This window comes from Pseudophryne corroboree, chromosome 4, assembly GCF_028390025.1.
Source record: "Pseudophryne corroboree isolate aPseCor3 chromosome 4, aPseCor3.hap2, whole genome shotgun sequence".
In the NCBI taxonomy this organism is placed as follows: Eukaryota; Metazoa; Chordata; class Amphibia; order Anura; family Myobatrachidae; genus Pseudophryne; species Pseudophryne corroboree.
In genome coordinates, this window is record NC_086447.1 from 310,584,510 (window position 1) to 310,597,049 (window position 12,540).

The 12,540-nt window shown below is 42.7% G+C and overlaps 1 long non-coding RNA gene across 3 annotated transcripts in view; it reads left to right on the forward strand.

The window, feature by feature from the left end:
* Positions 1 to 9,774, forward strand: part of LOC134911371 (uncharacterized) — a 145,848-nt gene extending 136,074 nt beyond the window's left edge. For all 3 annotated transcript variants that reach the window (XR_010176519.1, XR_010176518.1, XR_010176517.1), the window contains exons 2-3: positions 4,402 to 4,541; positions 7,869 to 9,774. This is a non-coding gene — a long non-coding RNA (uncharacterized LOC134911371). The remainder of the gene's footprint in view (positions 1 to 4,401; positions 4,542 to 7,868) is intronic.
* The last annotated feature ends 2,766 nt before the right edge of the window (positions 9,775 to 12,540 follow it).

Genomic DNA, 12,540 nt, shown 5'->3' on the forward strand with positions numbered 1-12,540 from the left:
TATTTATTATTACATTTTATTTATAAGGCACCACAAGTGGTTTGCAGCGCTGTACACACAGCACACATTAGAACAATATGAGGTACAAAGAACTTAGCATTACAGTAACTGAAAAACTAAAACAGAGCACAGATAACAATTAGCACCACAATTCTCAGTACACAAAACAGCTGAGATGTAAGGAAGCAAAGAAGTAATCAGTGTTCTACTAGTGGCAATCAGACGTTAGAAAAGATAAACAGTAACAAGCAAGAGGAGATGAGGGAATAGACAGATGGAGAGAGCTGAAATTGGAGTGAGAGAGAAGAGGGCTGTGAGAGCAGGAGAGAAGAGGGACTTGCTCCAAGGAGCTCACAATCTAGGCTAAGGGGGGAGACAAATACACGGAAATACCAGGTAGGCGCTTAGTCCAATGCTGATAGAATAAAATAAAAAAATTAGATGAGAACACTCTGCCTCTTGAAAAAGCCACCCAGTGTGCGGAGAAACGCGTTGAGGGTACAGAGAGAGGGATCGCTGATACCCACAGTACCCACAGAAAAAGACATCTCCTCCAGCAGCTGACTGTCCATCACCTATTGCCGGCGAGTGTGCACCTGTGACCGTGGAGAGACTCTATCATTCACTCCCTCCCACCTTGGCAAAGTCCAGATACCCCGTGCCCCTGATATCCACCCCATCTCCGTGCTGGGAACACGAGACAGGGGCATTGTGCATCTATAGTGAGCTGCACGATGGGGAATAGCACACAGCAGACCACGCCGTTAACAGCTTTTTCACCCGAGCAAAGGGTGACACAGAGCGGTTTTGCACCATCGGCTTTGTGCCGCAGAGACAGCCAGCACTGGTGTATGTGCCGCACGATGGGGAACAGCACACAGCAGACTGCACCGCTAACAGCTGATACACTCGTGCAGAGGGTGATACAGAGTGGTTCTGCACTATCGATTCTGTGGCACAAGGACAGCCAACACTGATGCAGTGAGTAGTCACCATTTTATAGCACATTACTGTATACTCACCCTATGGACACAGTGGAGGAATAAGTGGATGGACAATTTTTACTCAGAGTCCATAATGATTCAGGACACACTTTTGCACGGGTACAGATTGAACTAATCAGCCGGAGGACTGATTCACACTCATACTTTGGGCTGTTTATTGAGCACTTAGGGACTGACAGAATTATTCTAACAAATCTCCTATATATGAACATCAGCGTTTAATTTTTAAATTTGATTCTATCAGCGAAACTCTCTTTCATATTATATGTGTACGTTATATCTAACAGAGGTATTATAGGCCTCAGGTTGGAATCAAATAATATACATCTTGGTCTATATTAATGGTTTTACATTGTTTTTTAATTTTGTTTTACAATAAATTGTGTTTTTTATATTTTATTGGTTGCATCATTGGACTAAGCGCCTACCTGGTATTTCTGTGTATTTGTTTACTGTTTGAGGAGGCTGGCTACCCCCTCACCAGGTGGCTGCTAATCCCAGGGTGTACACCTACACAGACCTGCCCAGCGCCAACAAACCTAGTTTCTTCTCTTTAAGGGGGGAGACAGACAGGTGACATGAGGCGCGAGCAAGTAGAAGGTAGCCTGATGGCAGGAAGTAATGCTGTTCACCCAATTTGTGGTTTACATCTTACTTTATAGGCAGTATTTTTAAACTTGGCAAACATTTAAATTAGAAAAATTCATAAGAGTAAATAGTTCACACATTCTATCCTTATTTCTGTTCATGTATGTTGCAATATTACACCAGTTTTACCCATCATTTAGCCCTGCCCTAGCTCATTGTACCTATTTCTTTACACTTCAACTGCCAGTTGACGTGTTGTCTCTTAACTTATCTCAACCTATGTTAGTATACTAGTATATACGTATACTGTAATGTTTTATAGTGTGCTGCAAGTTATATTTTACAGATTGACAAATAGAATTTACAATTAGGAAATAGAGGAGTTAAGTACTTTAGTATTTTTAGCAGTGTGAGTCTATTGAATACCGCAAGACATAATATTGGCTATGTTTAATGTGTTCTTTACACAAGCATTTATATTGTACAGCAACTGTCTGTTGGCCAAGACACCCATTTATCATTTTCTTTATAGTCCCGTCTTTGTTCACGGCTATTGTCCTTTTGTAAAGCTAAAGGCAAACATACGTTATTTGTTAAGTTCTACGGAACTTAAGGCAGTCAATTTAGATCAGGGGTGTCCAACCTTTCACCTTCCCTGGGCCACATTAGAAGATGAAAATTTAGATTGGGCCGCACATAAAATAAAATAACAGTAACGATACCTGATCATCCCAAAAAACCATAGAAAACATAGTTAACATATTAAACTTACTTGTAGCTGTGCCCCTGTAGCTGCGTCCCTTGTAGTTGTGCCCCTGTAGCTGCGCCCCTTGTAGCTGTGCCCCTGTATCTGCGTCCCTTGTAGTTGTGCCCCTGTAGCTGCGCCCCTTGTACTGTGCCCCTTGTAGCTGTGCCCCTGTAGCTGCGCCCCTTGTACTGTGCCCCTTGTACTGTGCCCCTTGTAGCTGTGCCCGTGTAGCTGCGCCCCTTGTAGCTGTGCCCCTGTAGCTGCGCCCCTTGTAGTTGTGCCCCTGTAGCTGCGCCCCTTGTAGCTGTGCCCCTGTAGCTGCGCCCCTGTAGCTGCGCCCCTTGTAGTTGTGCCCTTGTAGCTGCGCCCCTTGTAGTTGTGCCCCTGTAGCTGACCCCTTGTACTGTGTCCCTTGTAGCTGCCCCCTTTTACTGTGCCCCTTGTAGTTGTGCCCCTGCAGCTGTGCCCCTTGTACTGTGCCCCTGTAGCTGCGCCCCTTGTAGTTGTGCCCCTGTAGCTGACCCCTTGTACTGTGTCCCTTGTAGCTGCCCCCTTTTACTGTGCCCCTTGTAGTTGTGCCCCTGCAGCTGTGCCCCTTGTACTGTGCCCCTTCTAGTTGTGCCCCTTGTAGTTGTTGCCCTGTAGCTGCACCCTTGTACTGTGCCCCTTGTAGTTGTGCCCCTTGTAGTTGTGGCCCTGTAGCTGCCCCCTTGTAGATGCCCCCTTGTACTGTGCCTCTTGTAGTTGTGGCCCTGTAGCTGCCCCCTTGTAGCTGCCCCCTTGTACTGTGCCCCTTGTAGTTGTGCCCCTGCAGCTGTGCCCCTTGTACTGTGCCCCTTCTAGTTGTGCCCCTTGTAGTTGTTGCCCTGTAGCTGCACCCTTGTACTGTGCCCCTTGTAGTTGTCCCCATTGTAGTTGTGGCCCTGTAGCTGCCCCCTTGTAGATGCCCCCTTGTACTGTGCCTCTTGTAGTTGTGGCCCTGTAGCTGCCCCCTTGTAGCTGCCCCCTTGTACTGTGCCCCTTGTAGTTGTGGCACTGTAGCTGCCCCCTTGTATTGTGCCCCTTGTAGCTGCGCCCATGTACTGTGCCCCTTGTAGCTGTAAAAAAAAAACACACACGCACAGACACATACTTACCGTTCCTGCAGCGCTGCCTCCGTCTCCGTCCGCCGCTCCACGTGTTCTTGTACAACCAACTTCTCTGCTGGGCTCCTCTACTCTCGCGCTGCTCAGTCACGTGTGCCGCTATGCAGCGGAGGAGGGCTACACTGTGACTGACAGCGGAGAGGGCGTGAGCTGGTGCTGGTCCCAGCAGCAGCAATCCAATCAGGATGTGCTGACAACTTGCTGGGGCCGGATCAGCCTCACATGTGGTGTCCGTACTCGGGAAAAAAAACAAAAAAACCCTCTGCTGCAGCGCAGCTCCTGGGCCGCATTACTAGCCGACTTGGGCCGCATGCGGCCCGCGGGCCGCGGGTTGGACAAGCCTGATTTAGATCATCAGATAAGCACTTTCTTTAATTACATATTGTTTTCTTTCAATGACTAGAACAATTGCTATTGATGCAGTAAAATAAAAGAAATACACTTGCAAAATGAGCTGAATTTACATCCACTTGTCTACAGTATGTGCCATTAAATATTACATTGAAGACATCAGTAGATACTCTTCTTCCCGCCGCTAATCTGGGATATTGAAACAAGAGTTTCCATGGCCTCTTTTCTTCATTGACATACTATAAGTGGAAATGCCAGAGTGCTCCCTGAGTTTCTTGTACAAAATCCATGTGTGTAGATGTATGGACAGCAAATCATTTACATATTACTGGCCATACTGTTGACATAGGACATGCATTTACATCGGTTGGCAAATTATGTATGTACATGTGTATAAATGTATGTATATTTTAAGTGTTGAAAAGTATTAAGTGACATCAACTTGACAAATACATAAATAAAAACTATTTTGAAGTTCATGCATGTGATAGCTGTGCATGGAAATGAGATGCTGTACATATAAACCAAAAATGTTTGTTCACTGTTATTACAACAATTTTTTAAGGGATCCGGTCAGGATCCTGGCAGTCGGAATCCCTGCACTGCCCTGAATGCCAACAACGGGATCCCGACATGGATCACAATGCGGTGCCGGAATCCTGAACGCCGAGGTTCCAAACCAAGGACTGTCAGCATTGAATACAGGTAAGCTCCACGCAGGGTGTGGGTTTAGGATGCGGGAAGAGAGGGTTAGGCACCAACAGGGATGGTGATGGTCATACTGCGGGTAATGGTGGTTAGGATTAAGGATTAGGTGAAGCATAGATACCTACTAGGTGTTGGTATTTTGACTGCCGCCACCCCAAACGCCAGGATCACGATACCATCCCTCTTTTACAGCTTTATTACAAATTAAAGTATTATATCCTCACTCAGACTGATCAAGCTCCTCCCACATATTACATATTTAGTACTCTATCCTGATGGCATCTTAAACACACCAATAGGACTTTATTTGTATATTCTGGTGGTGAATGTCAGACTGACATTATGGAACTGTAGCTGATAGCTTTGCAAGTAAAATGCTGACGGCTACTTTTCCTCTATGTCAACAGCCAGAGCTGTGTGTAATGGCACAACAGGTAGTATAAAAACTCTGTGTAGGACAGGCCTAATGTAGCGTGCTGCAGTAGGATTGAGAAGAGACAAGGAACAGTGGAAACAAGAAACATGATCTAGTCATTTTTAATACAGTATTTGTTGGCAGCTATTCACCATCTACCTTAACTGAACCTCCATCCTATACTGGTTCTAGAGAAAATTGCAATATTTAGGCTTTACTTGCACTCTCATGGTTATAGTAGCTGTATGTAGTCCAGGGTTTTTCTTCAGCATTATACTCGTGTCTGAAAACATAACACTTGTTCTTCACTTTCAACTGCAACTGCTGTCACCAAGTAGACAGTGGGGATCACCAGCGGAGGTGTGAGAAATAACAAAGGCAATATCAATTAGGCAATATATATGCTGGTGGAAAATGAGCTGCAATTTAAATGAAGGATGATGATCTATCATCATCAACCTTCAAATAAGCAGTGCCACAGCTGTCATGGCACAGACACACTGGCTGCAGTGCACACTGTATGCCATGTATCTGCAAATGCTAGTCATATGCTTCCAAGAAACCGTCTGTCTCCCACTGATTTCATATATTCACCTACATTACCGTGCAGATAGGATGAGTATGATTATTTAATCTGCTAATACCTGATACATTGATAGCAGAAACTGGACAATGCTAACGTAGCTGTCCTGGTTTTAAGGATCTGATGTGCAACAGAATGTTTGCTGTCATACTTGCTTTCTGGTGCAAACAGTTGTTTCACAGAAAACAGTATAGAACTATACTTTGTCTTGGTCCCCTTGAGTAATGAGGTTTCAACCCAAGTAACACTTCTAGTGTGAAAGGATACTTCTTAGGAATCTTATTTTACCACCATGGAAGTTTGCTGTATAATTACTATATCATACAGTATTTTGTATAAATACAAACATATTAAAATGTAAAAGAGGTAAATATTGTTACACTGCTTTCCTAACTTTCACAGAATCCGTTTCTCCCTTGTGTAGAAACTGTTCTCCTAAATTCCAACTCATTTACAAAGCACAAAGCAAGTAATATATTGTAACAGTGTTTTTACAGTATAGCAGTGGTTCCCATACTGAGTGTTGTGGGGGCACTTACAGGAGTGAAATGGTTTAGAGGTCAGGAAACACATAAAAACATGAATGGCCAATATTATAAGGCAAAACCCTAAGGATAACAGGTAAGCACACTTTCACTTCATTTGATAATTAATGAATTTGCTCATTTGTTCTGAATTTCACAATAAGAAACTTTTTGCTTAGGAGGTGCCATTAAAAAAATGCTGAAACTCTATGGTGCCATTATTCAAGAAAGTTGGAGAACTATTGAACTATAGTGTTTCTTGGAATCCTAATAAGCAATGGTTTGCTCAGCATAACTGACATACTGTATCATCTGTATACTGTATTGTATTCAGTGATGGTTTTAGGAGCACCGGGGGGACCTACTGCCACAGCAGGAGGGACCTGGAGCTGGTGTGCAGTGAGCAATGAGGACACAGGCAGTGGGGCGGATGGGACATGCACACTGTAACTCTCTGTGTAAAAGGGCTCTACCTGGCATGTGTGTAAGGGGCTCTACATGGTGTGACGTTTATAAGGGGCTCTACATGCTGTAATGTGTATAACGGTCTCTACCTGGCATAACGTGCATAAGGTGCTCTACATGGCACATTGGCCCTCATTCCGAGTTGTTCGCTCGGTAATTTTCTTCGCATCGCAGCGATTTTCCGCTAATTGCGCATGCGCAATGTTCGCACTGCGACTTCGCCAAGTAAATTTGCTAAGAAGTTTGGTATTTTACTCACGGCATTACGAGGTTTTTTCTTCGTTCTGGTGATCGTAGTGTGATTGACAGGAAGTGGGTGTTTCTGGGCGGAAACTGTCCGTTTTATGGGTGTGTGAAAAAATGCTACCGTTTCTGGGAAAAACGCGGGAGTGGCTGGAGAAATGGGGGAGTGTCTGGGCGAACGCTGGGTGTGTTTGTGACGTCAAACCAGGAATGAAACTGACTGAACTGATCGCAGTGGCAGAGTAAGTATCGAGCTACTCAGAAACTGCAAAGAAATTTCTATTCGCAATTTTGAGAATTTTTCGTTCGCAATTTTGCTAAGCTAAGATTCACTCCCAGTAGGCGGCGGCTTAGCGTGTGCACTGCTGCTAAAAGCAGCTTGCGAGCAGCGAACAACTCGGAATGAGGGCCATTGTGTAGAAAAGGGGCTCTACCTGGCTTAACATGTATAAAAGGGGCTCTACCTGGCATAACGTGTATAAGGGGCTCGGCTGTATCTTGTGTAATGTGTATAAGGAGCTCTACCTGGCATAACATGTATTAAGGGAGCTCTACCTGGTGAAATGTGCATAAGGAGCTCTACCTGGCATAATGTATATAAGGGGCTCTGCTCTACTGTGGTGCAATGTGTATAAGGGGCTCTAGCATGGCATAATGTGTATAAGGGGTACTACTCTGTGGCGTAATGTGACTGACAGACACTACAGTGTGGTGTAATGTGAATTGGTACTATTCTGTGCCATGCCCCTTGTCCATGAAACCACACCCCTATACTTTTTCACACTGTCCCTATTTTGAATCGGGAGGCGCCAAAGGAAACTTTCGCCCCTGTACGCCACAAGTCTTTGTGACAAATATATTGGTTTTCACTCTTGAAAATGTTATGAAAGTGTGCTTGTCATGCAACTTTCTATTATTTTCATTCAAGGCAAAGGCTACATGTTTGTATTTTTATTAACTCCATGTTAGGCTTACCAAATCAATAGATTAATTTAAAAACTCCAGTTAATAACAAATCCAATAAATCAGCATGAGATGCATTGTAATTTCTAAGGAAATGCTACAGATTTTCTTCTTTCTGGTTACTTTTACAGCAATGAATGGACACATTCTTAAAAACCAGCTAGTACCTGCCCGGTTGGATGATAACTTCAGAGACCAATCATTTAGGAAGGCAGCTTTAGTGCAGAGACACAGAGGCGCTTGTTTTTGTCTGAAAAGAACATTAATCTTTTTAGCAAAAAGACAACCTACCAAGACTACCGTGCTGGGATTCACTGTTTGCCATCACACATATTTGAATAAGTCATTATTTTTTGCTAAAGTATGTGGTTGAACTTTTAACATCTTTTGATGCCCTTCTAAATTATGTTATTGAATTAATTTAAATTAGTTCAAATAATGATTTCTTTATAAGTTTCAATACTGTACATTTACTATATGACATTTGAAACATCTAGTGAACCATTGACCATATACCTACTTAAATTTAAGCATTATGAAATGTTTTCTAAAAAAAAAATGTACAAGGGTATGTGAAAATATTAGAAATAAGGTTAAAGACTATTCCATTACCAAACAATTCACCAACATAAATCGGACCTTTTTTTCCCTTTAAGGCCATAAAGCATGTTACACTGGTTAAAAGGGGAAGAGATATCCAGAAGAGCATAACATAATTATTCCGGTATCCGGACTATGGGTTGACACCAATTATGTTGACACCCATTGGTCGACAGTGCCTAGGTCAACACTAGAAATAGGTCAACACAGCCATTTGGTTGACACGAACAATGTTGACATGAAAAAAGTCGACATGAGTTTTTTTTTAAAAAATGGGGGGGGACTTTTTCATACTTTACGATCCACGTGGACTACGATTGGGAACAGTAATCTGGCGGCATGGTGAAGGGACGCAGTGCACTAATTGGGGTTCCTGGTCACTTGATGGAGAAAATAACACAAAAAAACATAAAACACTCACGTCAACCTTTTTTGATGTCGACCTTGCTCATGTCGACCTATTTCTAGTGTCGACCTAGCCACTATCACCCAATAAGTGTCGACCTAATTGGTGTCGACCTTGAGTCCCATACCCATTATACATACCCCATAAGTTTAAAAAGAGCAGTTGGGAAAGGACCGTTAATCCTTTAGTGCTTCTTCAATTAGGCCATAAGGGCTATTTGGAGCTATCTGAAAAACAGCGAACACAGATTTTTAGACTGTATCACACAGAAGATATATGGCTTATGAAAGATTCATGCACCAAAAGTGATTCATAGTGGGATAAAAAATACATACCACAATACAATAAATATTGAGATTGGGAATTAACACGAGAGATGACTTTGTATCTTAAATCCGATTAGATCGTACCTTGTATAATTATATTATGCTCACACTATTGTGATAATTGAATTGACTATTAATAAGTCAAACTAACACTCAATCATTTTAGACTAATAGAGTCAACACTATATATTGCATTGGAGGACTCTCACGCTATACCAAATGTGAGAAGCAATTTAAACTGTATCCTCAGTTTTGATATGTGTTAGAAATAACACTTTAGAAACTTTTTCTTTTTTGCCCACTCTTTTCTAATAAAAAGTACTGCACTTTATGGGCACAAAAGGTCGGTACCACTTACCTCTATATTTATTCTGGTTCCACCTAATAGGAGAGGCCAATGAGAAAGTCTCTTCTTCCATATAGGTTGGTGCCAGTAATATTTCTTTAATCTTGATCATTTAGATTTTCATATATTCACTCTCACCCACTGTCTTTATTAATTTTTTCACCTGAAAGATACCCCTGAAGAAGTCTGCTTTGGATGAAACGTGTAGGGTTTATCAATCTTCATGCACCATCCAACTGTAAGAGCACCCACCCTAGAGCTCACACCTTTTGAAGGTGAGGGGGAAAATTTGTGAACATCTCTCTTACTTTGGCTCTTGTGAAATTGTATTGCAAATCTGTTATGTACATACATTGTACTGTCAACTTTTAAACATTTTAAAATAAAATGTATGGTATCTTTTATTGATGCATTGTTTCAATCTCTCTGGGTGATTTCTTGGTGAGAGGGATTATTACAGGCCTCAGAGCTGAGTACCCCAATAAAGCTAAAGAGACAGAAGGGAACCCTCTATACGAAAATTCAGATTGTGTTACATCTTATTCGTGCATCGACAGACACACATCAGCGCACTATGGAATTTTAGTTTATATATATATATATATATACCGATACAACCCGGCACTCAAAGGGACAGCGTCACCCTCATATAACTTACTGGGGTGCCCTCCACGAGATAATCAATCCCCAATGTATACAAGAAAGAAGAGGCGGCACTCCCAGCGTTTTTAAAGTGCAAAAAAATCTTTTAGTCAAGAACGACATTTCGGGGGGTCTCACCCCGTTATCAGGAGATCCTGATGACGGGGTGAGACCCCCCGAAACGTCGTTCTTGACTAAAAGATTTTTTTGCACTTTAAAAACGCTGGGAGTGCCGCCTCTTCTTTCTTGTATATATGTATATATATATATATATATATATATATATATATGTAAAAGAGGCACCCAAATAGTATAGTATGTTAACCTTTATACCTTTTTGCAGGTGTAGGTTTCTGAAAGTCATGAGAATATGGACATGGAAGGGACATAGAATATGAATTACAAAAGCTTATCTGTTTCTTAGATGTAGATAATTGCAGGTAGATCATTTCTGTCAATGAAAAAAAATATATCTGACTTCCTTTGCCTTTAGGAAAATCATAAAGTTACCGAATACTCAAGAAGGTAAGCAGTCCATTAATAATGAGGATTGTGATGATGGGCCTGTTTCACAGGTGCACACAGTTGCAGTGGGCTTGCCATGCACAGAGACACCCACTACCGATGTCTCACATCCGCCACTCACATATACAAATGAAAACATAGGGAACATTGGGCGCACATCAGTCGTACCATCCAATTTCTAAGCAACCCCATATTGTCTCATACTGAGCAACTCTCCGAAGATGCAGAGGCTTCTCCAGCTGTGAATGAATGTGCAGTGGTTGCCTAGGCAACTCCCAGAAAACAGTCCTGACATGCCTGCGTTTTTCTAGCCACCCACGACACTGCCCCCAAAAGCTGTCACTCACTTTGGGACTGTACTGTGGGTAATTGGATATCCTCCAATCTTGTTAAATTACAAAGAGACTGCAGTCCCCATAGCAAGCTATGCAGATGCAACGGATACAGGAAAATATAAGAACCACATGAGAAATAGTTTCTCTGTAGTGTACATGTTGCTAAATAGACAGTAGTGGTGATAACCACTTTGTCTCTAGACTAAGCCAGAAAAAGAGTTTATCGCTGCCTTCTATATAGACACCTACTGTACATATATGTCTCTCCTTGGAATCACAATCAGTTGGCCTGTTTTCCAGTACTAATTTTATACCAGTTATACCCATGTTATTATCTTAATGATCTCAGTGTTAACACCACTAACACTCCCACCCTGACACATCCATACCTTGACACAGTTCCACCATTACATTCACATCTTAAGCCTAATTCTGCCTTGTGATTTATATTTAACATGAATGTTGTCTTTGCCTGAAAATGTATCTCCCACTAATAATAGTACTAAATGCTAATATACACACTCTACCTTATCATCTCAATTATTGTAATTATATGCTAAGTGGCCTTCCACTTACCAAACTGGCATTTTGTCAAACAGCCTGAATCAGTACACCTGTTTTGTAAGTATTCTTGTAGTAGCTCTCCTAGTTAATTGGAAACACTTTTCTCCATCTCCAACACCTCCTCTTCACAACATTAATCTGGCTCAGAAACTAGCTGGTCTATTCAGCACAGTTGTGCAGATCTATACAGATCTCCTGAACATGTAGCAAAGTTCACTCCCATGGCTACCATTCTATTCCAAGTACAAAATGAGCCCTCCCCTGGTGATTCATATTCTGCACTGCATAAGAAATAGGAAAAAGTCCTCACACCTTAAAAAATGACTGCCCTCAAAGGATAAGAGCTTGGGTCCTAAAAGATGTATAGATAAAGTAAAGATGTGTGACATTTATGGCCATGATGTCATGAGAACAGCATATTAACCACTTACCAGAATTCATCGCCTGTGATGTGACGTGCTGCCCGCTGTGTCCCCTGTCGTGTGGATGAGGAGATCTGTTCTGCACTAGTGCAGAATGGATCTCCTCTGGCTCCCAGGATCCCCCGGAGTGATGCAGCAATCTCTGACCACCGACATCACTTCCGGAATCGTGCCATAGAATGCCATGTGGAGTGCATGCTTTGGGGAAGCACAGTGCAGGGAGAGGAACATACGGTATTTCCTCTCCCATCACATTTTGGCTGATCTCTGCGTGTGCAGAGATCAGCTGCAGCAAGGGGTATTGATCATCGGCCCTCCCTGACCCACTCTCTGCTGTGCTCTGCATGTAGGGGAGGGACAGGTGTATGCCTATTGGGGGAGGGAGGGAACTCCCAGGGCGGGATGAATCACTAGTGGGGGTGGGGGAGGGGGAATATAATGTAAAAGATGCTGGGGGGGGGGGGGAAGTAAAACAGAAAAAAAACTATGTGGGTCACAGGGTGGGGTGGGGGTGCCCAAAAAAGGACTTTTCACAGGGTAAGTGGGATTTTGTTTACATTTTGCTTCTAAGCGGGTGTGGGGGTACTATTATTGGATTTTAAGACCAGTGGGGTGGGCCTATTGCCAAAGAGGGGTG